Raw genomic sequence first — 27,638 nt, forward strand, 5'->3', positions numbered from 1 at the left:
CCCCCCCCCCCCCCCACACCAACGACACTGATACCGACACCGCAGCTGCCGATGACTGCAGCAGCTTTTTCGGATCCAGGGTTCATGAGATTGGGATGGGGGTGGAGGCAGGGCCTTGCATGGGTTGATTTACCCCAGGTTATTGGGGCAAATCAGCCCATGCGATTGGGACATCTGCTGAGAGGGAAACGCACCCTGCTTGGGTTGACTCTGAGTATAGGGATGCTGATATATGAGGCCTTGTGGCACTGTAATTAGAGTGGCTCTCAGAGGCAGGGAAGAGAGAGAGGGAGGGGGAGGAACAGAAACAAGCATAGTGAAGTTGGACCCCAGGAGGGGCTGCTGTTAAGGCAGGGCTGATACCTTGGAGCTGAGGTCTTAAATTAGCGGACCAAAGTGGAAGGTGTGGTCAGAGAAAAAGAGGGCCAAGGCTGTTACAGCTGAAGACACAAAAAGCCCTCAGAAGTCTACAGGACCACTCCCTGGGGATAAAAGCACTGAGGGAGAACAAAGGCTTCAGGTAGGGGCTGGACTGGCCAGGCAGACAAAGCTACTTGTGAAGTTACCTCTCCCCCAACAACAAAACAAACATTAGACTCATAGCAGGTGAGAGACAGAAGGTGAAGTGGCACTGGGAAAGAGCTGTCAAGTGGGGTCGACCACAAGGGTGAACCAGGTGGTAGGGAGTCCTAAACCCTGCCGTGGGATAGAGAGAGAAAAGTTATAATTCCTCCTCTGGAAAAAACAGCAGTTTTGATGATCATCACCAGATATACGGATACACCACATTAACAGCCCTATGTTGCCTTGTTCTATTTTTTGTTACAACTTGACAATGGCCTCACTTGTTGTTACAATGGCCATACTTATTGAGGGGCTCTCTGAATGCGGTGAACCTCTTACTGAATCTGGGCCAAGTTTACAGTAAAGTTGACAAGAAGTATGGCTGTAGGTGAAAACATGGCAAGCAATGAAATGGAATAATTGTCATTGTCATTTTCTTTCCTGTGTGTGTGTGTGTGTGTGGGGGGGGGGGGGGATATCATGATGAACGTCTGCTATAAGCCACCAAACCGGGAGGAAGAGGTACACAAGGCCTTCTTTAAGTACCTGGTGGAAGCTTCCCAATCACAGAATCTGGTTCTCATGGGGAACTTTAGTTATTGGGACATCTGCTGAGAGGGAAACATCAGTGCAAAAGCAGTTCAGCAAGTTCCTAGAGTGCTGTAGCCTCACCAGCACAGGGGGTAACAAGGGCATGAGCCCTGGGCACTGACTTAGAGAGGATGCCAGTTAATACCTCACCCCCTCAAAAGTCTTTCCTGCAGCAGACATAGAGTTGAGCAGTTTATCTGGAGTTTGAGGAGAGTGGCATGATGCCCTCCAACTCTGAGACTGCCATGAGAGGTGCAGCCTTGGCCCCAGAGGCTGGGGACTAATGTAGCACCAGGAACTGCTCCCAGGAGCCTGCACCACTGCCTGTTGCTAAGAGACAAACTACAGCAATAGTAGCTGCCACTCAAGTGAGGAGAGCCAGGGCAAGTAAAACTACCTCCCTCTCCCTTTTCCCCCACAAATCTCCAGTGGCCACTCCCCAGTCCTGCCCTAAATGCTGAAAGAATTTGTTACCATTTTTTGGAGTGTACTGTATTGGGGATAACTTTTTGATGCAGATGGTAGACAGAACAAATAGAGGGCAAGCTCTTCTTAACTCCTGTTTATAAACAGGGAAGAATTTGTTTGAGAATGTGAGGGTGGAAGGTAACTTGGGTACAGTGACCATGAAATAATACAGTTCAAGATCCTAAGTAGAGGAAGGAAGGAGACAAGCATAATAAAGACACTGGGCTTCAAGAAATCAATAGGGAACTGGTGTTTGGATCTCCTGAGAGGCAAGTCTGAGGGTGGAAAAGGAGTCCAGGGGAGCAAGCTGTACTTCGAAGAAGCCTTCTTAAGGGCACAGGATCAACCTATCCCTATGCAACAAGAGAATGGGAAATACAACAGGAGACCAGCCTGGAAAGACAAAGATTTGAAATCCAAAAAGGAATCCTATAAAAAGCAGAAACTTGGTCATAGTACTAAGAAAGATGATAAGAGTGTCTCATGGGCATTTAGGTGCAAAATTAGGAAGGCCAAGGCACAATTTGAGATGCAAGTGGTGAGGGACATAATAGGCAATATAAAGGGATTCTACAGGTGTGCAGAAGCAAACTAACAAATGACAAGTGCAGTTGGCAGCAAGGACAGGGAAGGAGACAAACAAACTAGAGTAGTGGCAGGACATGTTAGGGACTACTTCGAGAAGTTAGATGCTTTCAAGTCAGTAGGCAGAGATGGGATGCACTGTAGGGTACTGAAGGAATTGGCTGAAATAATTTCAGAGCCATTTTTGAGAAGTCATAGAGATCAGGTGAGGGACTAGATACTTGGAAAAGGACAAATATAGTGTCCATTTTTAATAAAGGGAAAAATGTAGATCCAGGATGCGACAGAGTCTGTCTGCCCTTGATACCCAGAAAGATCATTGAGTAGGTCCTCAAGGAAGCACTTGGAGAACAAGGAAGAACCAGCATGGATTCAGCTAAAGCAAGTCACAGCTGACCAGCCGTGATAAGCTTCCTTTTGTGATAAGCTCTGTGGTGACAGGCTCTGTGGATAGGCTAGAGCAGTGAATGTGATATTTTTAGCACTGAATGATATATTTTTTGACACTGTCTCCTATGACATTTTCATTAATAAGCTAAGAAACTACAGAACAGATGAAAGTACTGCAAGTTGGATACTTAACTGATTGGATCACCATGCTCAATGAGTGCTCATCAATGGCTCAATATTTAGTTGGGAGGAGGAATCAAGTGGAGTTCCCCAGGGGTTTGTCTGAGTCTGACATTGTTTGATATATTCATTAATGATTCGGACAATGGGGTTGAGTGCATGCTTAGCACATTTGTGGATGACACCAAGTTGGGTGGAGTTGCAGGCACTCTGGAATGTAGGGCTATCCAGAATGACCTGGATAGACTGGAAAAAAGGTCTGCAATCAACCACATGGGATTCAGTAAGGACAAGTGCCAAGTCCTGCACTTGGTATAGAATAATTACATACATAAATACGGGCTGGAGAAAGATAGGCTAGGCTGCAGTACTACAGAGAAGGACTTGGGGGTTATGACAGACCATAAGAGAATGAGAGTCAACAGTGTGCTCTTGTTGCAAAATAGGCAAACAGCATGCTGGTTTCAATTAACAGGAGTGTCATTGGCAAACTGAGGGTAATGATTCTCATCCTCTATTCATCACTGGTGAGCTTGACTTGGAGCCTGACCCGTTTTGGGCTCCACACTTCAAAAAAGATGTGGACAGATTGGAAAGTGTTCATCATAGAGCAACAAAAATTAAGCATATGCCTGAATGGATGATTTATGAGGAAAGGCTGAAAAAACTAGGGTTATTTAGTTTGAAGAGAAGACTAAGGGGGTGATTTGATAGCCATCTTCAAGTACTTGAAGGGCAATTAAAGAGACATTGGTGATGGACTTTTCTCTGTGGCTGAAGGGGATAAGACTAGAACAATGTCCTCAAGGTGCAGTAGAGGAAATTTTGATTGTTGATTAGGCAAAACTTGCTGACTATGAGGGTGGTCAAGCATTGTAATTGGCTACTTAGAGAAGTTGTGGAATCTCCATCCTTAGGAAATTTTTAAAAGTAGTTTCAACAGACACTTGGTTAGGATGGTTTAGTCCAGGATTATCCTGCCCTGAGCAGGGGCCTGGACTAGATGACCTTGTCCACCCCTACTTTTCTAAGGTAAAAACACCAAGAAATTTCTGCAACCCAAACCCCTGTTTCTTAGTTTTGCTTGATGATTCTGGACTTCTTTATATGAGGAACAAAATAGTGTCATGTCTCCAACCTAACTTGCAGAAAGCCAAATGCATGGTGAAATCAATGTGATTTAGCTGATCAAGGAGTTGGAGAAGATTCTGCCTTTCATGGGGCTATGCTACATTGTAGGCCTGTGTAGGCAGCTATTCAATCCAATTTTAGATCCAGCTGCTTTGGATGCCAGGGATCTGATCGGAGCTGTGGACTGGGTTCCCACTTTGATCGGCCAAAGCAGCTCCTAAGCTTTGGAGCGGCTTCCGAGATCCAGCCATAGGGTATAATGGGGAATCAATGAAATATCTATAACTGTATTGTTGTTTGTCTGATTTGCATGAAACTTGCAGGGATGGTTGTTTCTGATGAGAGCATGAAGCCTGCCAAGTTTCAAGAAGATCAGTGAAGGGATTCAGGGGAAACTGTACCCCAAATTCTTGAAAGCAAAACTCACGTCACGTGTATGTGTTAAGCCACAGTGGGGTCAAAACTGCAGGGTGGTAGCCCCTGGTGAGGCCATAAAGCCTACCAAATTTTAAGGTGATAAGAGCAGGGGTTTGGGGGGAACTGCACTCCAAGCTGCTGACAGGCAAAACTCGTGATGTGGGTGACACTGTGCAACTGTGCCTGTCTTCGGGGGACTACTGCAGGCCTAACTGCTCAGCTACTGTGTTACCAGTTACCAATTAATCATGATTCGCTCAGGGATCAGCTCAATACACAGTACCTAGCTACTACATAACGAGTTAACGAGCATGGATTAACACCTACAAAACCACAGACTAAGGAGAGGAAATAATCAATACAGACAATCAACTGCTCCAAGACAGATACAGTCAGTTGCACAACTACCCATGTCACGAGGTTTGTCTGTCAACAGCTAGAGGTGCAGGGCCCCAGAACCCCCCTGCACCTATCTCCTTGACAGCTGGCAGGCTTCGTGTCTGGAGCAGGGTTTACCAGGCCTGCAGCTTTCACCCCGCTGCACCTTAACACACACAGGGTGATCTATGTCACCAGTTTTGCCTGTCAGCAGCTTGAGGTACAGTTCCCCCCAAACCCCTGCACCTGTCTTCTTGAAACTTGGCAGGCTTTGTGGCCTCACCAGGGGCCACCACCCCTGAAGTTTTCACCCCCCTGTGGTGCAACACATACCTGTGACATGAGTTTTGCTTTCAAGAATTTGGGATGCAGTTCCTCCCAAACTCCTGAACCTATCTTCTTGAAGCTTGGCAGGCTTCATGCGCTCAGCAGAGGCTACCACCCCTGCAGGTTTCATCCAAATCAGACAAAAAACAACAAAGTTATAGATATTTCATTGATTCCCCATTATACCCTATGGCCAGAACTCCAAAGTGGCTCCGAAGCTTTTCTGAAGTGGTTCAGAAGCTCTGAACCACTTCAGAAGCTCCAAACCACTTCGGAAAGCCTAATGAAGCCAGCACTTTGATCCACACGTGAAGCCTTCTCCAGATCCAAAGCCTCACATAGCCCTACTACATGGTGGCTCTACCATGCAAGTCAATAACTAGGCGCACCCAGTTTGTATATGGCTGGTAATATGGAGACTAAACCAATTCACCAGCTAATCTTCTTATTACTACAGAGAAGTAGTACACTCTCAGAAGAAGAGCCACCCTATTGGGAAGCATTGCTAGTCTCTTCAAGTGGATTGATAACAGTGGAGAAGAATTAATTATAACTGACTGGGCAAAATATTATCTTGAAGGCCTACCTGAAAGGGATAATCAAGCTTGAAAAATAACAGGCTTTGGGCTTAAACCTTTTTTTTTTTCCAAAATAAAGATATATTTAGGTACCATGATATTTCAATATTCCTATTACATATGTTTATGAGATCAGCAGACCAACTCTGTTATCCTTGTCATGAGGAGTGTCCGTATTCAATATTAGCTATTTGTATGATTAACTGTACACCAAAATAGTTGTTTTCTGTCTGGTATGTTATACAGTCAGGTCACTATTGAAATATATACATAAAAGACTGAAATTTATTCTAGCAAACATTAAAGTATACACATAAAAAAGCTTATCTTGAGTTGGAAATTCATTAAGCAACACTAAATAAATATTATTTTAGGATTCATCTATGTTTAGACAACTTTAGCCTTGATGCTATCTCATAAAGTTTCAAGACTTTTATGGCCTATTTGTTGTCTTTGTGTCTTCCGTGTGCGTATATTGTGGGATCTTGTTACCAACTTGTGATTTTATCTAAAGCTGCAAGACAGTAACAATTCATTCACTTTCTTTTGAAGACATATTATTTCCTTCTCCTGTCCTCTAAATTACTTCCAAGACCAAATGTAATGTCCATTTGCTGTCATTCATACTACAGACATGAAATAATGTTTTAAAAAAAATGCAGGCTATACATAGTAAGAGATGTCCAATTAAAGTTGACTTTGCAAACTGAATGTATTCTCTTTGTGTTTGTATTACAACAGTCTTGAATGACATGAACATATAGTCACCCCTTCTCACCTAAGACTCTCAGTTAGGTAAACTATTATTAAGCACTTTCAATCTGTGTTTTCAGTCCAGAAACACAGTATAAAATGTGTGGAAGTTAATTCCTGATCTCACTAAGGAAATAATTTAGGTCATGAATTATGAAAAGTTACAGTTGTAAATTTTTGCTAGATGGTGTGATCAAAGCAGATGTGGAGACCGAATTTCAAGCTTAAACATCAGTAATTTAGGGTATAACATATTACATTAATCTCCAAACTAGAAGGTTCTGGAGTTGCTTTCAAATCAAGAACTTGAGTTACTCTTAAAGAAGCTAGAGACAGCATATTATAGCTGTATTGTAAGATACAGTTACAGGCACACATCCACCCTTAGGTTTGTCTGTTTTGACACCATCCAGTATTCATACAATAAGATCTTTTGGTGTGTATGGTTCCAGACCAAAAAAAAAAAAAAAAAGTCAACTGAATTTGGAAAATCCATTAGGCTTATTCCTCCCCACCTTTCTCCCTGGCTCATACTGACCCTATTGTGGAGAGTTAAAATTGACCTTTCAATTTCTTTTCAGTGCAACCACAGTTATAAATTTTCTGGATCTGCAATGTTTGGGCTTGTATTTCTGCAAAAATCTTTGTAATATTTTCCTCTTAGTTTGCTGGTACATACGTTCAACTTTGACCTTCTTATATTTAAAATTCATAGGAGAACAGTGAGCAAGAAATCAAAAGGGAATTCTACCATCTTTTTAAAGATACAAAGTATTTTATTATGACTTCTATGGCTATAGTCACTGGTACAGTCTGGTGGCTGTGTGTTGCTCTACAAAGGCACACAACAATCAGCCTACAGTGGATAAAAAGAACCAGGGTGATTGGTACATTATTCATACAATGCTAATTATGTTTTGGTTTGGTACATTTTTTCATACTCCCAAGGCAGGACAAACCATTCGGAAAGTGTATTTCAGAACCATTTGAAGCATATACCCCAGGTTCCTCTTCTCTCCTGAGACCCACATTTCTCTACACATACACTCTCCTGCATTCTATACTGTGTGTTTGTGTGTACATATGTATACACTGTGTGTATACATATACACCTGCAGTATAGACATATGTACATACTGTGTGTATATAGTCTATACTGTGGTGTGTGTATATATATATATATATATATATATATATAATGACTTGGTATCCCAGTTTCCATCTCCGCCTTGCACCCTATATAGCTGTGCACACACTGACACTCCAGTTAATTAACCAATTTACTTGTAAATTAGTAAGTTTACTATGTCTATTAATATATACACAGTTATTTTGAGAGGATACGGTCTTCATACAGAAATCAGAAAGCAAATTTAAAGAAACTGTTGTTGTTGCCTTTGCTATATCTCATGATCTGTGGAGCCTATTCAGCTGAATACTTAGTATTGGTAAAACTTTTGTCTTACCTCTGGAACTAGGAGAGTTACATCTACAGCAGTACAATGACAGGGTGCAATCTCCCAGGCCTGGTGATGGTACAAGCCCACCCACCTGTCTAGGGCAGTCTACCCAGTCTCTCCTGCCACACCTTTGATGTAAAGGAAACTGGTGTTACAATAAGCAGGAGGCTCCCCATTTTAAGACTCCAATGTCTAGGGGTGTACACATGACTTCAACCTCCCCTTATCATGTCTGTCACGGAGTGAGATCCCCAGGGGTGGCTGTGATACCCCTGGTGGCTCTGTGACCATGCAAGCTGTGCCCCAAGGGTGCCCTGTTATCTCATCTGCCATGCCTTTGATAGAAAAACAACTAGGGAGGCTGCCCATGAGCCTTTGATTAGTCCTGGTTCACTGTACCTTACTCAAGTTCTCTGATCTGTAGCTCCCTTTGCCAGGCCACTCTTGAGTATGGTGCAGCATGAGACACCTCATGCCTTATGGGCCAATTGTGTGGCTCCAACCACCCCTTTACCATGCCTCATGCCTCACAGGTGTTACATTGCTGTTATGCTCTGTTGGGGCCTTGGCCTACTCTGACTCCACCCGTTTGATGTAGCTAGGTCTTCTACCCTAGACCCACTGTGCTGGGCCCAGCTTTGAGGCACTAGCCCAAAACTCCTTTTATGACTGGGCCCCTGGCCTGTGCAGCTCACGCCCCTCTGGTGCTGGGCTCTCTGGCCCCTTGCAGCTCATGCCCTTCTGGTGCTGGGCTCTCTGCACCCCTGAGACTGCACCCCTTTGGTGCTGGGACTCTACACAATCATGTGCCCCCAATGAGGCCTCCTACACCCCTATTAGCCTCTTCCCGGTCCATTGGTGCAAACAATAACACAAGCCTAATCCCTTGGGCTACAACATAACATTAATAATAAAGGCAGCACTCTGCCCCTTTAAGAGGGCCAACTTCTCCCCTTAGAATACCAGCCCCTTTTATCTCTAGGCACCCTGTAAGCCCCTAGAGCCTTACTGTGTTTAGAAGTAGCAAAGCAGGCAACCAGATGCATGGGGCTGCTCTCTTGTGCAGGAGCTTCTTCTCCTGCCAGTTGCCAAAGAGAGAATGACCCCCAGGGAACCTCAGTTTGGATCTTATATGTACCCTGGGCTCTGACTCTTTCTGGTCAGCTGACAGCCTGCAGGTGCCAGCTAATTACCTTGTTAGCCTGTTACTTAGGCAACCTGCAGCTGTGGTGCTCTATGTAGCCTGCCAGGCTCCTTTGCTAAGCTGTTTCTGCTCTTAAAGGTGCAGGCAGCCCTAGGTGCCCTGCAACACTGTCCTATGACTCATAGATGTCATCCTTGAGTTGCTGTTTGCTTTGGCTCAAGGCTGGGCCAAACTCAGCCCCTTGCTAGGCCTCACACATTCCTTCTTTTTCTCTCTACCCCGACAGGCCTCACTCATTACACCTGCTCTCACCAGGTCTCTCACACTGCCCACTCTCACTGGGCCTCTCACATGCTGCCCCACACAGGGCCACATTCAGCCTTCCCTGCTCCCTTGAGTGGCTCCTGTAGGCCATGAGGCTTGCCCACACACACTCCTTGGCTGACCCTAGCACAGCCTCTCAGGCCTTTCCTATGACCCTCATCTGAATGGAGACCAGTCAATTCACCTGGCCCAGGATAAACCTCTGACCGAGACCTCTCTCTGGGTAACTCATAACTCTTGCTCTTTGATTAGGGCCAATTGCTTGCCTCCTCAGCCTCAGGTCCACTTACATGGCCTCAGGCATGTGTGGATTTACCTGGGCCTAATTGCCCCCTTCCTTGGACATCTACACATGCCCCTTCTCTGAGTCCTCAACTCATTTACTCTATGGGCACTCTGCCAGTCTCTGGCTTCTAACCCCATGCACTCCACCCCTTCACTGGGGTACCTACTCTGCCCCCCTTGCTGGGGCCCATACTTTGCCCCTATATTGGGGCCTCAGGGTCTTACCCTCACAGGCTCAGGTACCTCTGCCTAGGCATGCCTGGCCCACTTACTCTGGGGCCTTACACCCCTATGGGCTTAGGTGCCTCTGCCTAGGCATGCCTGGCCCCACTACTTCCCAGTCTTCATGACCCACCAGATGGTGGGGGCTGGGGTTATCATGCAACCCTACCTGCCCTTCACCAGGGAGGTAACTGGCCTGGCATTTCTGAGGAACAGACAGCCCCATCAGACCACCCTTCCCTGGCAGGATGCAGTTTTAGGTCTTGCCCAAGACTAAGCAGGCCTACCTTCCCTGGTCTAGCTCCCTCATTAGGGCTCCTGTATGCTGTCCTTGGGCTCTCTCTCTCATTGAGTCCAGCTCTCACTCTGGCTCCATTCTGATCTTATACCAGCCTGCATGGTGGTTGACCCCTACCATCTTCAGCTGTGATGTCCCCCCAGCGAAGGGACTTTTATCCCTTACAGGCTCTGGTTCTACCTCCAGGCCACTAGAGGTGCCAGATAGCTCACAGTGGCCCTGAAGTGACTCTTGCATTGGGCTTAATTGCCTTTCAGCCCTGGCCCTGTTGCATTGACCAGTGCAAGGGATCAGAGAGTCAATCTAGCAGCTGCTGATGCCCATACTCCAGAAAGGGGTCCCTCCTGGGTGTCCCCTTCTACTCTGGGGCTTGTCTAGCCCCCTTGTAAGCCTACCAGCTGTTAGCCCCATGCCTAGGCTGGGCCTTGCTCTAACTAGGCCAAAACCTTCTTCCTGGGGTTCTGGGCCCCCCTGAGACTGTAGGAACCTCTTGCCATCCCCACAGTTCCTCCCTTACCACCAAGGTGTTCCATGAGCAGCAGCTCAGTCAGATGTTGTTACTCTTTTGGCTGCTTACAGCAAACTGCTGCCTCAGCCTAGAGAGCCAGGATCTAAAATGGCTGCCTCATCAGAGGTGGCCTGCACCTGCTGGCTGCCTGCTCTTAGCCTTTAAAGGTACTCCATCACATGATAAGGCATTCATTTTAACCATATATGTGCTGGAATCAGCATATCAAACTAGACAGACCAGTGATCTGTTTCAGTAATATAATTCTTATATTTTCAACATTGCTCCAGAAGTTTTATTTCAAAGCTCATCTACCAGTGGTAAACTAAGAAAAGAAATAATGTTTATAATGCGCCAGAAAAATTATGAATTGTCAAACATTTCAGATCAGCATACAAACTAATGCAATATTACAGACAGCATGTTGCTAATTTCTGTTCAGTTTGACAATATTTCACAAGGAGCCAGTAGTTCTAAAAACAAAACTAAGTAAAATTCAGTTAGGTTTATCCTGTTTTTAAAGTGATTTTATATTTTATGAACAGTAAACTGTTAAATTTCATCATTAGAATAACATGTCTTATTACATTGTTTCTTTGGCTGTAGTGAAGTACTAGATAGTAAAATTATCTGAATCAAAACCAAAACCAAACATTCAGGATCAACCGGTGTTAAGTTTTAGACAATACCCCTTCAGGAGAAGGAAGTGCTGGAGAGAGGGTTATGCATTTATACAGAAATGGTAAAAATTCTGGAGGATGGCATAACTTGAAGCTGAAATTGAATGAAATTTTAGAGTTTCTGTCAGGGGAGGGTAGCTTGAATGATCAGATCTTCCAGAGGAGCACAGAGGTAGGAAGGAGTTTCTCACTGTACTCTACCCCTTTTTTGATACTCTCAGGGAATCTATCAATGGACACTTTGGGGTTTCAGGCAGCACATATTCTCAGTGGAGAAGGGGTGGGAGTAAAGCATACTCTTCTCTGGAGGCAGCAACTGATACATGGATAAATGTCTCCGTTGTTGTATCTAGAATTATTATGACAGTTTTTTACCTAGTGAGAAATGCTGTGTGAGAGCCTGACTGAAAATCTGTTCTGTTGTGCCCATTTTTTTGTATTAAAAGGAGATGAAGTTTCATTGGTCCCTTTATAATTTTGAATACTATGCGTTAGTTAAATGTCTAAGACTTCCCTCTCCCAGAGGTAATATCTTAGAAGTTTCAGCAAAAATAAAACATGCATTTTTTTAGCAAATTGTAGAATGAATCAGCAAACTATAATATATTTGGAGAAAATGTGTGATACTCAAGGTATTTATAGAAAGTATTAGAAAAATCCAACTGGCCAGAAACAAGGTTTGTTGTTTTTTTAAAAAAATGAATTGGTCTAGTCTGTTAGAGAAAGCTATACCTTGTCTAATTTATCTTAATTGTTATTTCAGCTACGTTAACAAAAATACTGATTTTTAATGTCTGGACCTTATATCCGTGCCAGTTCTAAGTCAGCTGCTAGGCGCCGGCCGAGGCAGAACGCTGGCCCCCCGTCCCTGCGGAGGAACAGAGCAAGTGCTGTCATGTTCTCATCTCTTTTGCTATCCATAACCTGTTTTATTTCTTAAAACGATGGAGAATACAGTCCACATATGGTACTAGAGGAAACTTCAGTGAGAGATAAAATTCTTAGTTTTTTCCCAAAGTTTATATTAGTTGCACATTGCAGTGTAAAGGGATAAAAGCTATGTATCTGATTTATAGAACTGCTTGTAAAATTCAACAGATAGCTCTGAAACAGGATGTATTGCATTATCTGTAGCTCTTGCTTGTCAGTTCAGATGAATGCCTTCACAGTTTATAAAAAGAGATTGAATATCTTTCCATTTTTTAGTAGGATATTTTTTAGCAAGGACAGACAAGGATGAAGAATTTAATGTCAACTGTAATATATAACATTAGTGTAAGACTTTAGGCTCAGTCCAACTGGCTTCAGATCAAAGTTGCTTAGAGAAATACAAAGCCAACTCTTTTCCTAAAAGATCCCTTTCTTTTGTGGGTGAGAAACTGGTCTTGCCAGCTCAGCAGCAAAGTCTTCCTCTGAGATCTAAGGTTTAGTCTTAATGAAACTGTAGGTATCTTGCTTTTTCAAAACCAACATGATTTATGACCTTTCCATACATCTGGCTCATCATGTTTGCCTTGCACAACTGGGATGGTGCCTAATTCGCTATTTGTAAATATCAGTTTATAGCTACAACAAGCAGCGTATACAATTGTGTGAATGCATCTCCTATTATTGAAGCCACTTAACCCACTTTTTATAGTATGAATTTTATATGAATTTAGGCTTCACCAGCACCAAGCTTTAATTCCCAGGACAAACATCAATCTGAGGGATCATTATTCCATAGCTGGGATGTCTCAGCATAGTGTACTGAGGCACTAGGGCTTCATAAAGCAAATACTGACACTGATGGCCAAATCCAGCCAGACTTTTCCTATCAAATTTCATGTCACTATAGGTAGATACTCATGGAAAATATATATTATGATTATTGGATTAATATTGAATTGTATATAGATGAAATACTAATACAGTGCAATTGCATGTGCAATTAGTTGTCATGAAAGTTACTGCATATTAGCCTAATCTGCAGTAACTGATTTTTGGCAGGTCTCTACACGTCCAGGCAACTGGCACTAAAGTTAGTGTCAGTTCCCTCCAGGTCTGCCATGTCCTCCTGTGGCCAACACAGCTCCAGGCTCCAGCCACATGGCTGCCAGCACTTGGTAGCCATCTTGGAAACTGTGAATTCTGGCCAGCCCCTTCCCTGTCCAAGAGCTGCATGTCCAGCTTAGGGGCAGCACATGGCAGCTCCCTTCTTGCCCACCCTGCCTCCCCACACCATGGCTGCTTCAGCTCCAGCCCCTGCTCCTGCCCCTGACAGCAATGACCATTGCCTCACACTCCTACTGGCCATGGTGCTGGCCCTGCTGGCCCCAGCAGTACTGCCCCCCCGCTCAACGACCACGAGCTGATCACCTTCACCATCTGCCATAAAGCTGGCATGTCAGTCAGCAACACAGAAGTCCTCGACTTCAGGAAAGCTGACTTTGACAAGGTCAGAAGGCTTGTTAGTGAGGCCCTAAGGGACCATGATCCCAGGGAGAGGGGAGTTCAGGATGAGTGGTTGCTCCTCAAGGGAGCGATCCTCAATGCAGAAGCTAATTTGATTGCATCTCAGAGGAAAGGTAGCAAGAGGGCACAGCAGCCCCCCTGGCTCTTCAGGGATCTAGCAGGCCTCCTGAGGCTAAAAAGACAGCTTACAAAGGATGGAGGATGGAATTCACCTCCAAGGAGGATTATTCTGCACTCGTCCGGTCCTGCAGGGAGCAAACCAGGAAAGCCAAGGCTGCAACTGAACTCCAACTAGCTTTGAGCATCAAGGACAATAAAAAGTCCTTTTTCAGATATGTGGGGAGCCAGAGGAAAAGCAAGGGCAACACTGGACCCCTGCTAAACCAGAGGGGACAACTGACGCCCAGGAAAAAGCCAACCTATTGAATAAATACTTTGCGTTGGTCTTTCATCAGTCCCATGGGATGCCCATGCCCACTACGGGACAGGGAGGTCTGGGTGAGGGAGATCCCCTGCCCTCCATCAGTGCTGACCTCATGAAGGAACTCGTTGAGAGGCTGGATACCTTCAAGTCAGCCGGCCCTGACAATCTACACCCCAGGGTACTTAAGGAGCTGGCAAGCATCATAGTCCAGCCTCTGGCACGGATCTTTGAAGACTCTTGGCACTGTGGTGTACTGCCTGATGACTGGAAGAAGGTTGCCTGTCTTCAAGAAAGGGAGAAAAGTGGATGCGGCTAACTATAGGCCAATCAGCCTGACTTCTATCTCGGGGAAGATCTTATAAAAGTTTATTAAAGAGGCCACCCTTAATGGACTGGCTGATGCCAACATCCTGAGGGGTTGGGCCAGCATAGGTTTGTTGCAGGTAGGTCTTGCTTGATCATTCTCATTTCCTTCTATGATCAGGTGACTTATCACCTGGACAAGGGAAAAGAGATTGATGTCATATATTTTGACTTCAAAAAAGCCTTCGATCTGGTATTCCATGATCACCTCTTGGTGAAACTGGCCAATTGTGGCCTTGGGTCCGTGCTTGGACCCAGAGGGTAGTAATTGATGGAAGTCAATCATCATGGTGCCCTGTGACCAGTGGGGTCCCCCAAGGCCCTGTCCTTGGACCCATATTGTTCAACATCTTCATTAATGACGTGAACATTGGAGTCAGGAGCGGACTGGCCAAGTTTGCCGATGACACCAAACATTGGGGCAAAGCATCCACGCCAGAAGACAGGCGGGCGATCCAGGCTGACCTGGACAGGCTCAGCAAATGGGCGAAAGAGAACCTGATGGTGTTTAACACCAAAAAATGCAAGGTTCTCCACCTTGGGAAGAAAAACCTGCAGCATCCTTATAGGCTCGGCAGTGCTACACTGGCTAGCATTACAGAAGAAAGAGACTTGTGGGTCATCATTGACCACAAAATGAACATGAGCCTGCAATGCGATGCTGTGGCTAGTAAAGCAACCAAAACGCTGGCTTGCATCCATAGATGTTTCTTAAGCAATTCCCGGGATGTCATTCTCCCATTGTACATGGCCTTGGTGAGGCCACAACTGGAGTACTGCGTCCAGTTTTAGGCTCCACAATTCAAAAAGGATGTGGAGAAGCTTGAGAGAGTCCAAGCACCCCAAGGGATGATGAGGTCTAATGGTTATAAACTACTACAAGACTGTTTCAGGCTGGACATAAGGAAGAATTTCTTTACTGTCCGAGCCCCCAAGGTCTGGAACAGCCTGCCATCGGAGGTGGGTCAAACACCTAAAATAAACACCCTCAAGAGTAAAAGGTAAGCTTATCTTGCTGGGATCCTATGACCCCAGCTGACTTCCTGCCCTTTGGGCAGGGGGCTGGACTCGATGATCTTCCGAGGTCCCTTCCATCCCTAATGTCTATGAAATCTATGAAATCTATGAGAGTGGGGGCCAGGACCAGGGCACTGCAGTGCTGCTGGAGGCCCTGGTAACTCCCCTCCTCCTGCACTTCCTGCTGCAGCCTGCCTGCCCCACCATCCCCACACCTCCTACTCCTTGCCCATCCCAGCACTACTCTCAGGACACACACATAGTTGAAACAAAAAAACTTTATTTCCCTAACAACACCCACCCCATCCCTCCCTTCTCCCTGCTCTACAAATAGAACTCCCTCCTGCATCAACCAACAGAGCCCCTCCACCACCCTCCCCACCTACCAACAATAAAAACCCGCTTACAAATGGAAAACACTATTTACAAATTTCTGGTTCTGGAGCCCAGAGTGGGGGCTTGTGGGGAAGGCCTGGGTAGCAGAGCCCTGTGGCAGGTGCCCAGCACCCCTTCCTCAGGATGTTCCTTTGCAGGTCTGGGGCCCATGGCAACCCCAGTGGGTGGCAGCCTTATGCATGGCCAGGTCTTTAGGCACGTGGTGTGGGAAAGAGCAGTGGGGCTTGCCCAGGTGAGTGGTGGCAGGTCCAGGTAGTCTGACAGGTAGGAGGTGCTTGAGGAGTTCCTCCCAGGGCCAGACAGGAGCCTGCTGTGGGGCAGCGGGTGGGACCAAGGGGTCTTGTGGGACCATGGGTGGGTACCAGGCAGTGGAGGGCATGGACACAGCCACCAGGTCCAGGAGGGTGTCCAGGGCCTGGCAGTTGGTGTCTCCCTGCTGCCAGAGCAGCTCTAAGCACTCCTGATCCAGGGCCTCCATTTGGGCCCAGTGGTCCCGGTGCGCTCAGTCCTACGCCTTCAGCTGGGTGACATTCTCCACTCTGCAAGTGGAGCTCTGCAAGTTCCTGCTCCCATGCCTCCAACTCCTTCACTAACCACTGGAGCAGGGTGGTCTGGTCCAGCCAGCGCATCCAGACAGCTCCGGTGGTGGGTGTCAGTGACCTAGAGCCCACATCCCTTCTGGGCCTCATGGGCTCTCCCCCATGTCCAGATGTTGGCCCTGCAGAGGCAAGAGACCAGTGCCTTTTGTGAGCATTTGAAACATTTTAGAGATGAGATGCTCTGCACCAATGACCATGTACTGTCTGCCCTCAGAATGGGGGCTGGCCACACATGGGTGCCCAGGCACCATGGTAAGCCAGCTGGGCAGGCCCAGGCTGCCAGCTGAGCTCCCCATCATTCCCTGCTCCCCTAGGGCCAGTGGTCTGCTGGGTGTTGGCCGCAGGCAGATTGCCTCCTCTGCCCATTTCCCAGGGTGGGACAGGCCAGGCTGCTGGAAGCACCTACTGCCATGGCTCCATACTTCACTCCTCCCATCTCTCCTTGCAGTCCAGCTACTCTGCCACACTGCCACCCAGCCCATGGTGCCTGGGCTCAGGGTGCTCAGGGCTCCCATACAACTGGGGCAAGGGGCTAGTCGCTCCCCCACCATCCCCATCAGGGGCCTCTCCAGGGAGGCACCCCGGGTCCAGCCCCCTGCCACACTGCCACTGTGCCCTGAGTGTGCCCCTGCTGCATGTGCCCAAGGCAGTGCATGATGAGCTGTTTGTGGAGGCCGAGGGGTGTCTGAGCCACTATGCCCTGCTGCTGCTGATCCTCCTGGTACCCCAGGCACAACTGCACTCCTGGTTTGGGACCCTGAGATATGATGGCATGGGGGGTAAGCTTGGGCTTCCCCACAACCTCTACTGCCACATGGAGGGCTACTTGTGGTAGTGCTACATGTTCCTGCTCCCCACTGCTGAGGAGGACATCTTTGCTGGCACTGATGTCTTCCTTGGGATGTGAGAAGAATAAAGTTATAAGTTGTGTCCTGCCACCCTGCATGCTGTAATGAGGGGAACCCGGGGCCAGTGGAATGAAGACAGGCCAGTGGCAGGGAGGAGTGGCAGGGGCTGGGACCAGGGCCAGGGATAGGGGCACTGTGGGACTTATCACATGTCTGGGGCTGGCAAGGCTGGTGACTTGGTGTGGACCTCCCCATCGGTGATGGTGTCTGGCTGTGCTCAGCGTCCATGGCATGCAGTGTGCAGTGGGTTGGTGCCTGGCCAGGAGCCCTGCTTGGGGAGGAGCTGTCACTGCTGGCAGCCAGTAGTGATGTAGTTGGCTACTCCTTATGGTGGGGTCTTGAGCTGTGGCAAGGATGAGGCAGCTGCTGGCCAGGGCTCCCCGAGCTGCCAGTGGATGCAGCAGCCAGAGAGGAGGATGAGGCATGGCACAGAAGGCCTGGGGATCCCTCCTTTGGTGAAGTGTCACCAGAGGAGTAAGGATAGGGTGAGGGTTTGGCCAGGCCACCCCTGCTGGTGACACTTGCAGGGGTCAGGTCTGGGTCCCAGATCACCAAAATATGGGTCAGCTCCTGAATAAAGGCCATGGTCTTACAGGCATGACTGGGCCTATTATTGTAGTTGCTCATGGCCATCCACTGTGCCTGGAAGGCCTTGACCTTAATGTGGTACTGCTGTGTTGACTGGGAGTGTCCTTGCTCATGCATGCTGCCCAATAGGGCCTCATAAATCTGGGCATAATAGCACCCACCTCTTCATGTCAGCATGGCCCCAGAGCATGGGAGCCTGGGAGGTTGGCATTGGCATGTACACAGGGGCAGGGCTGGGGCTCAACAGGGAGGATGACAAGGATTACACTGTCAACCTACGCCAGCTCTCTGGGTTTCCACGTGGCTGTCCCTGTGTGTCCAGGCCTGGACAGCATTCAGGAGTACTCAGGAGAGGGACATGGCTGGGGACTGGGAGCCCTGTGGCAGAGGCAATTCACCACAGCACCTGCAAAGAGACACTGTGGGGGGTGAGAAGCAGGAGGGAGCAGGTGCTGGCCCTGCTGCCAGAGACAGCCAGTCAGCAGCCCTGGGGGGATCTCAGGGGTGGGCGAGGGCAAAGGGTGCAGCAAGCTGCAGCCCTTTGCAACACTCACCTGTGGCCAAGCAGCAGTTCTGCAGAGGGGACAGGCCAGGCAGAGGCAGCCTGTGATCTGTTCAGGGGGGCACGAGGCCTGCTGGGCTCCTGGACACAGAACAGGCTCCCAAATGTGTGTGTACCCAAGGCATAAAATGGCTGCAGGATTTTGTACCTTGAAGTTAGGGACTGCCAGAGATCAGCCCAACCTGGCAGCAGAAGCAGTGGTCAGCCAGGAGCCCTGGCTGGCTTACCATGGTCCCTGGGTGCCCATGCACCCTAAATTAGTGCCAGGTCTACACATACATTACTGCACATTAACTAATTGTGCCTAAATTGGATACTTGTATTAGCAGGTATCAAATTTAGGCACAATAACCCATTTCTTCTGAGCAGTATGGGTGAACACATGCAGATACATGCCTGTACTGCACAGTAAATTAGGCTAATGCACAGTAACACATCTCATGTAGACACACCCATAGAGATATAAACATTCAGTGGAGGTATCACAGATGAACAAATGATACAGAAGCAAGCTAAATTTGATGCTTGCAACTTGCTTATCTTTTCTTACATATACAATCTTTTTTTTTTCTATAGTACATAATTTTCAATATAAAAGACCTTGGAGCACATCATAAAATGATTCTACATGATTGACCAGATTCTGCTGCCTGTATTATCAGCTTGCAGTACAGTAACCTCACCAAACACCATCTCCAGGCTAGACTTAAGGCTATATCCTAGACACGGATATGAGGATCTGTTAAAGTGAAGTTCTTAAGAGTTACAGAGTATAACATCAATAAACAGCTATTACTTTGTTTTTGTGATAATAAATATAGTAAAACCATGAAACATGAAATGTTACCAACTATAGTAAAAACAAGGTCTAGTTTTGAGAGACTAATGACAAGCCTATCTCAAGCTTAAGAAACTTTATTTGAAATGGCCAGTTACACTTTGATTTCCTTTTTCTTCTATATCATAAACTGGCACCATACTCATGCTCTATGAATTATGCCAGATTCCATAATTTCATATCATTATTGCTTGCAGATTACATAGAAAAGTTATTACCTGTACTTGACTTTAGTTCATTTGTTATGAAGAAGAACATTCTTTGTGCTGATGGTCATCTCAGGGCTGCTATGAGACTAGAAGATATGCAGCAATTTAGCAGGACAGTAGAAGCAAATGATCGATTTTGCCTTTCTGATATTATTACCAACATCAATAGTTCAACAGTTTCCTGAATGCTACTTTTTATCATGTTGTAAGTCCAAATCTAGGGTCACTAGACCAAACTATAACATAATTTAAAATATTTGCCGTATGACTTGCATCAACATGAAACTTAGCTGTTTTGGAGGTTTTGTGACAAACACAAATTCAGCCTACGTTAGCTAAAAGGTCACCTTAAGTTTGTGAATCAATGTGTTTTGGGTGAACCAATACCCATTTACAAGTATACCTGGCTCAACTTATGTTTTTTGCAGCCAAATCAGATAACTTGAATGGCGTGCCAAGGATTTGTTATGAACTCAGGTGAGTGGTTTTGGCTGAATTTCATTTTCAAATGTTTGGATTTATTAACCTGGATAGTCTAAGTAAAATATTTATAGGGGTTCCAATTTGAAACCCAGCGAAGTTCAGCAACTTCACTGGTCTTTGAATTCAAGACAAAGAACTGAACCGGTACAAAGGCAAGCCTTCAAGTCTCTTCAAGAAAAATGTTAGACTCTATTAGTTAAATTCATCCCTGGCTAAAATGTGCACAGTTCTGACTTTTTCCACTGTGATAGTTGTTTACTATTTTATAATAGGTAGGAAAAAAAATTATATCATAATTTTTACTTCTTTGCTTTGTATGTTATCTAGTTTAAATATGTGAAGAACTTTGGAGGACTTTGACTTTAGTAAAAGAAAAGATGAATGTCTTTGAGTGCTCTTCTCTTCTTGTGAACTATGATCTAAGATTGTTTAGCAATCCAAAATATGCTAACAAGAAAAAGAAATCAAATGTAAAAAGGGTGGTTGAAAGCTATTTAACATCAAGGAATCTGGTTCTTTCAGTTCTCTGAACTATTAGAGAGGTTCATTCATAATGTTGCCAAATGAAAATGATAGATCTTGGAACGCTGGTTATCATGCAAAAGTTCTATTACTATATAAAAAATGTAAGGTCAGTCATGAAAGAAAATAACAAGCTCAGATCTAAAGGGGGTTTTATTTATCTCATATGTAAATTTTAATTTAGTTCTTGCAAGCACAGATTGAAGTTTAAAGTAAATTCTTTCAAAAGTGATTAACTGGGTAAGTACTATTTTTTTCCAAGAATGAAGTGCAAGTTCAGATGGTTCTCAAGCACTTAGTAATAACATTGAGCATGCAGCAGTGAGAACTTGTCTTCAAGAAGAATTGAAGAAAGTTTCCAACATTCCAAGCATGCTCTTATTCACCTGATCTGAATGTGTGGGGCAGTATAGATAACCCAGGCATCTTAATTCTTGGTGCCTCAAGGATGCCCAGACATTTTGGCTAAGTACAGACAGTCAACAGGCCCAAGGCTGAATTGATTCAATCTTTGCAGGTTAGTCTAAGCAGTGAAGATTGAACCGATAAGCAAGTGAATGGACATTTACTTTTGATTTTGGAAATGCAGCCACATGCCTGCAGTAGCTCAGGCCAGAAGCTGATGGGGTGTTATAGCATGCTTCCCTGCCTGGCTGGAATGGACAGCTTGGGCCAAAGCTAGCCCATCCACCCTGCAAGAGAGCTTTTGTGGAGAAGGTGGAAAGTATCCTGGGATGCTGGAAACTATGAGTTAACTTGAATCTCGAGGCGATCTGGGGCAGAAGTTCAATAAACTGCTTTAACCTAAATCAGTCAAGTCTGTTACTACATCCATCCAGATTTATCTTAAACTGGTTTTGGTAATTTTGAAAGCAGTTCATGTGCACTGAACATCTGTTCTGTTACAGGTTTAAGCCAGTTTCTGATCACTTAAACCAGTTTATGTATAATGCCTGTCCCTAGCCTCAGAGAGCAAAGCCCACTTGCAGGTGGCAGCAGGCTAGCGTACCTGCAATTAGGCTCCTGAGAGCTGCTCTAATTAAAGTGACCCCCCTCTCATCTCCAGGGAATGTGTAAAGATAGCCATGATTCAGTCTATATAAACTCAAATAGAAAGAGAGTATCCAGGCAAGTAATTGCCAAAACCATGCTCAAGGAAACTGCAAGCATCACAGACTTATTAAAGACATTGTAGTTTCCTACAATAATTTAAGACTCATCCATTATATATTCAACAGAACCAAATTCTGATGAAATGAATGGGAATCTTTCCATGATTGCAATGGACTTTGAATCAGATCTCTGAGGAGAGGTGAGATAAATCAAAAGTTCAAACCACATGTTAGTACTGAAGAGCTGGCAGGCATTCACACAGCCCTCATAGGTTTTTTTCTCCCCCAAATCAATATTGATTGAGCCATGCAGAAGGTCATGAAAATAAGACAACCTTGTTTTCCCAGTTCACAGGACTGAACTTATATATTGGGGTGAGGGAAGGGAAAAAGTCTAGGAAACAAGTGAACAACAAGGGGATTGATGGAGACTGTATGGACTATTTGACATGTAAAATAATTTTATGATAGGAAAATGATGCTGCACCAGATGGAAACAAGGATTTAAATGTCTAAAACAGGATTAGGCAGATTGTTGGAGCCAAAGTACAAAACTGTAAAGCACAACATCCTTGCTCAGTTGCTGCCACAGACATCTAAGCTCCTGAGTTGCCTCCCTTTGTGATGTAAAAAATGCCTAGGCATGTAAAGCTCAGATTGACTCCATCTGAACAGCTTGGCCCCTAGTTCAATTTGTATCCAGAAATTAATTGTCCAGGTATCTAAGGTACTTGAGAGGCCCAATTTGGTAGACATTCTCAGAACATGCTTCTCACACTTTGACAGCAATGGATTCAGCACAAAACACAGGAGCCAGAGCAACTTTCTTTAGAAAACAACTTGGCTGAAGGTGGTCTCTTTTTCAAATACACTGGTCTAGTGCAGCAGTTCTCAACCTTTTTCACACCAGGACCTGTTAGCATAATTATTAGCTTGCCACCACCCCCTGGCCTTGACCCACACAGTCTCTCTCTCTCTCTCTCTCTCTCTCTCTCCCCCCCCACTCCTCCAGCTGCTGCATCTGGCCCTCTTCCCCGCTTCCCTCCCCTCCAGCTCATGGGGCTGCTCTCACAACACTTTGTGCTCACCATGCCCCTGGCTGCCTGCCGGATCAATGCAGGCTGCCAGCATTTCAGCTTGCATGGGAAAACTGTGTGATTCCTTGGGACCACCCTGTAACCATTTACAATGTTCTTGCAACCCACTTTTGGGTTCTGGGCCATGGGTTGAGAAATACTGGTCTAGTGGTTAGAGCACTAGTCCTGGCTTAGGCAAATTTGCATTCTATGCCTTCTTCAAGTCACTTGAACCTTCATCTACCTCAGTTTTTTCTTCTGACAAAAAGGAGAAATGGTACATTTCTCTGCCTCACAAAGTTTATAAGGCTAAATCAGTGAACTAAAGTGAACCCAAGACCATTGGATAGAAGAAACTATATAAATTCAAAATATTATTTTATGACTCTTCAGTTAATGAATGGATCAGAAATGTATATCAGGAATGAAGACTTTCCTTCTCTTACACTAACCCAAAGCCCAGGATCTTCAATCTGGTTATATTTGATTTGTGTTTTCTTTTAATGGATGTTTCAGGATTTATCTTTTCCTAGGACAGGGGTGGTCACTTTTTGCTGCTATGGTGCCACCTATGAAAATGTATACCTGTCTGCTCAGTAAGAACAACTGCAAGGTCCTGTATTTAGGAAAGAACAATCAAATGCACAAACAGAAACTGGGGAATAATTGTTCGGTTTCAGTACTGCAGAAAAGAACCTGGGGGTTATGGGGACCACAAACAGTGTGGAACTGTTGTTAAAAAAACACAGTTGTTATAAAAGAAGTGTTGGCAGCCAGTTAAGGGAAGTGATTCTCCTGCTTCCTCTCTTCAGCACTGGTGAGGCTCACTTGGAATGCTGTGTCCATTTCTAGGTGTGGCACTTCAAGGCGATCTAGAAGTCAAGGTCTAGAGAACAAGAAAAGACTGGGAGATGTAGGTTTACTTGGTTTGGAGAAATGACCATACAAACACTAGTTATAGAGGACAGAGAAAATAATTACCTGTGGTTACAGGGGACAGTGGAAGAAGGAAATGAAAAGGAAACTTGGGTCGGCTATTGGGGAGAACTTTCTAATGATGAAATTAAGCATGAGAACTTTCCAATGATGAGATTAAGTGCAAAAACAGATTACTTAGAGAGGCTGCAGAATCTTTTTCCTTGGAAGCTCTTAACAGTAGGTTAGACAAGTGCTGTATTTACTTAAATACAAGACAAGGATTTTTCTCCCAGTCCACATGGGTAAAAAAAACCCTTGTCTTATATTCACATGCAAGGAAACTTCATTAAATACCTTGTCTATCATTAAACTTCTACCAAAAGCAGCGTCTGCTCAGTAATGGAAATCAGCTATAAAGTTGATTAAATGCAGCCAACACAGAGCATTACTATAATGCTCTATATTGTATATTGCTCTGCATTGCACTACTATATATTGCATATTGAACAAACATACTAATTGGAACCTACAACAATGATAGGTTAGTATACTCCTCCGAATAAGATATATGGCAGTGCCCATTGCACTCAGTCTCCCTCAGTACTGACTCTTTCAGACCATAGTGAGACACAAAATTGAATATATTTAGACTTCCTCTTCATCCCCACAGATGATCTGCATCTTTCTTTCCCATTTCCAATGATTTTTGTTTCTTCACCAGCCTTAAACATCTGGCAAACATCACTAAATGAGCTCCCAAATAGTTCATCCAGAATTCCTCTGTCATCCCCTCTCTCAGCCTGTTACATATAATTAGTGTGGCTCTGCCCTCCATGCAGTAGAGCCAGACCAGGTTGTCCTGTACCTCATCTGCATATAAACTTTTGGAGAATCTCAGGGCTCCTGACAAGAACACCCAGTTCCAGTTATGGGGGGGGGGGTGCTAATTAAGCACATGGATCCTTTTTGGCAGGGTATCTGGAATACACACACATACGGAGCAGTGCTGAGCTGTGGGGTCACTATTGCTTGAAATGCTGTTGACCTTGGTGTGGCCCAACTCGATGAACTATACGGTAAATCATAAGCCTTTTGACTTTGGGCTAGTATTACGCATAGTTTGTATTACATATGAGTAGATATAGAAGTGCTGCTTAAAAGTATGTTTATGGAATACCTGTGCTAAAACTTGCAACAGTTTCAAAAAGGGAAAATGCATTAATTCTGGGTGAATTAGGTCTATGGATACCTGTAGTAATTTCCCTATATATAAATTACTACAGGTATGTTTATTTCAAGATCAGTGTTTTCAAATTTGGCCCTCACTTACATGTGCTCAGGGAGAGCAGGGTCTGATACTAAGGGGGGAGAGGGAGGAGGGGAAGGGGCTGGAAGGGGAAGAAGTTGTGGGGGCAGAGGACAAGGGGGCCACTTAACCCACCTAATTTATTTCCCCTGCTGTAGCACTGGGAGGGGGACAAATTCAAGGCAAACTTCCAATAATTAGATTACATACATGGAAAATTATAACAAATTTATAATTTTTCCACATACCAAATCTAATTATTAGGGGGTTGTTTTATATTCAGGGTCATCTTACATTCAAGTAAATATGGTATAGACATGTTTAGACAGGAATGATTTCTGATCAGGCAAGCATTTTGCAACTAGTATTGAAAATAATAATCTTTCACCTAGCCATCACAAAAGGTCTGTTAAGTTCTGATAAAATATATACTATGAATATTTTGACCTATTTAACAAGAATTTATTTTATTTTCACATTAATTTAGGAGGTTTTCCTGCTATCATCTGATATTGTTTGCCTACATTCATGTTAATGTTTAACTTTAGAAAAATATTGAATGTAAACATGGCCTTGACTCAGTCAATCTGTAATCACATTCATTTTTCCCAATACCAGTTTCTAAATTTTTCAGTGGACAAGCTCAGTATTGGTATTGGTTCAGAACTGTATACTGAGTGCATGTGAAATGCATATATAGTTATGGGTATTATTAAGACTATGATTGGGTCATGGCAGTCTCTTACACTGGGAATTCAAATAAACACTGTGAAATCTTGCAATTGTATGTAAAAAAGCATTTGAATTGAGGGTTGGACATGGCCATTATTTGAGATGGCTGCCAACCCTTTAAATACTAGGATTCTATGATAAATTTAGTAATTTAATTGAAAATCATATGCCAGGTCAACATCAAATCAGTTGACACATTTTTCAGTAAGAAAGTATTGTTTACACTTTAAACAATAACATGAAAATGTAGTAATGCAGACCAGACAATGTGATTTGTAGCTGAGCAAGGAAGCAACTATGCACAGCTGATGTGTTGTGTACCTACAAGCAAGGTGGGGAACATAAATTGAAATGAAGTTTCCAAAAAGGATATTTCACAAAAGTGATGGCACAATGTTCTGTGCAGCATGTGATGTTGCTGTCACTTCAAGCCAAGAATCCAGCTGTGAAAAACATCTCAAGAGTACAAATCAAAGCTAGAAGCAGCTGAATCTCTATTAGAAAAGAAAACTGAAGTACAAAAATGGTGAGCATACTATTCTCTGTACAGTCAGACGAACAAATAGCTAGAGCAGTAGTTTTCTGACTTACGAGGCTTTCTGCACCACTGATGTATTTGGCATCCTAGAAAACCCTGTTGTGAAAAGGTATTTGCAAAGTTCTTTGAAAATCATTGGTCATAGCTGAGCAAAAGAGGTGCTTTTCAAAGCTTTTCAAAGTCATATAAGTGACTGGAAAGAACTGCTAAAGATTGTCTTGGGCTTAAACTTTTTATAAATGAAACAATAGATGCTGAAGGCCACTGGGTTCTATATATTATAGCAGGACCATATAATTTTTTCCCATACATTACATGGCAATTAGAGGAGGGGATTTTGGAATGTAAGTCTCTACTAATATACTGTGTTTGTACAGAAACTATAGACTCTAAAACTGTAAGCAGAACATTTTGGAAATATGACAACATTTGCTTTTGAAAGAAATTAATGCTTTTGTTACAGATAAAGCTGAGTATGTGACAAAAACTTGGGAGCGAATATTCAAAGCACTATTTTTGAATACAGTGCATGTGACTTGCATTGAACTTCTGCTTAACTTAGCTAACAACATATAGGCAATAAATGCAAGTATTACACACCTCTTGCTCCAGCAGAGCCTGCTGAGTTGCCAGCTCCCACAGGCAACACAGGCTCAACTGCAGCTACTGTCCCCGCTCTCCCCAAGACACAACATAAGGTGTTTGTTGTGGGAGACTCCATCCTGAGGGGGACTGAGGAGGTGATCTGCTGCCCTGACCCGGGAAGTCTGCTGCTTCCTGGGGACCTGCATCCAGGACATTGTGGAGAAGATCCCAAAGCTCCTCCAGCCCACAGACCACTATCCTATGCTCCTTATCCATGTGGGCACCAATGACACGGCTCAGAGCACTCCCAGCTGGGTCATGAAGCACTACAGGGATTTGGGAGCGGGTCTAAAGGGTCTGGGGGCACAGGTGGTGTTCTCGTCGATCCTCCCAGTCTCAGGCTATGGGCTGAGGAGGGAGAGAAGGATCCATGTAGTCAATCCAAGCCTGCAGCGCTGGTGTCATCGAGAAGGCTTTGGCTTCCATGACCACAGACCACTCTTTGGCGAGAGAGGCAGCGAGCTGCTGGGAAGAGATGGCCTCCACCTCTCTCCCCTGGGGAGAAGGCTCTTCTCAGCCAGACTGCCTGACCTGCTCCACCGGTCTTTAAACTAAGCCTGTTGGGTGATGGGGGGAATACTGCCACTGCTGGCCCACTAAGCAACCCTTGCAAAGCCAGCAGGCCAAGGCACTTAAGGGAGCCCACCCTTGCCCCAGCCCTGGTA

At 44.9% G+C, this 27,638-nt stretch overlaps 1 protein-coding gene across 3 annotated transcripts in view; it reads right to left on the reverse strand.

Annotated features, from left to right (window-relative positions):
• The window catches only part of DLC1 (DLC1 Rho GTPase activating protein), a 568,238-nt gene that overhangs the window by 398,468 nt on the left and 142,132 nt on the right, over positions 1 to 27,638 (reverse strand). Inside the window, exon 1 of one of the 3 annotated variants that reach the window (XM_019526005.1) lies at positions 8,832 to 8,912. The exons of the other annotated variants lie outside the window; for them this stretch is intronic. The gene's annotated coding sequence lies outside the window, so the exon portion shown is untranslated. Of the gene's footprint in view, positions 1 to 8,831; positions 8,913 to 27,638 lie in introns of those variants that run through there. 3 annotated transcript variants of the gene reach the window in all.

This window comes from Gavialis gangeticus, unplaced genomic scaffold (assembly GCF_001723915.1).
Source record: "Gavialis gangeticus isolate Ggan-Ray unplaced genomic scaffold, GavGan_comp1, whole genome shotgun sequence".
NCBI classification, from domain to species: domain Eukaryota; kingdom Metazoa; phylum Chordata; order Crocodylia; family Gavialidae; genus Gavialis; species Gavialis gangeticus.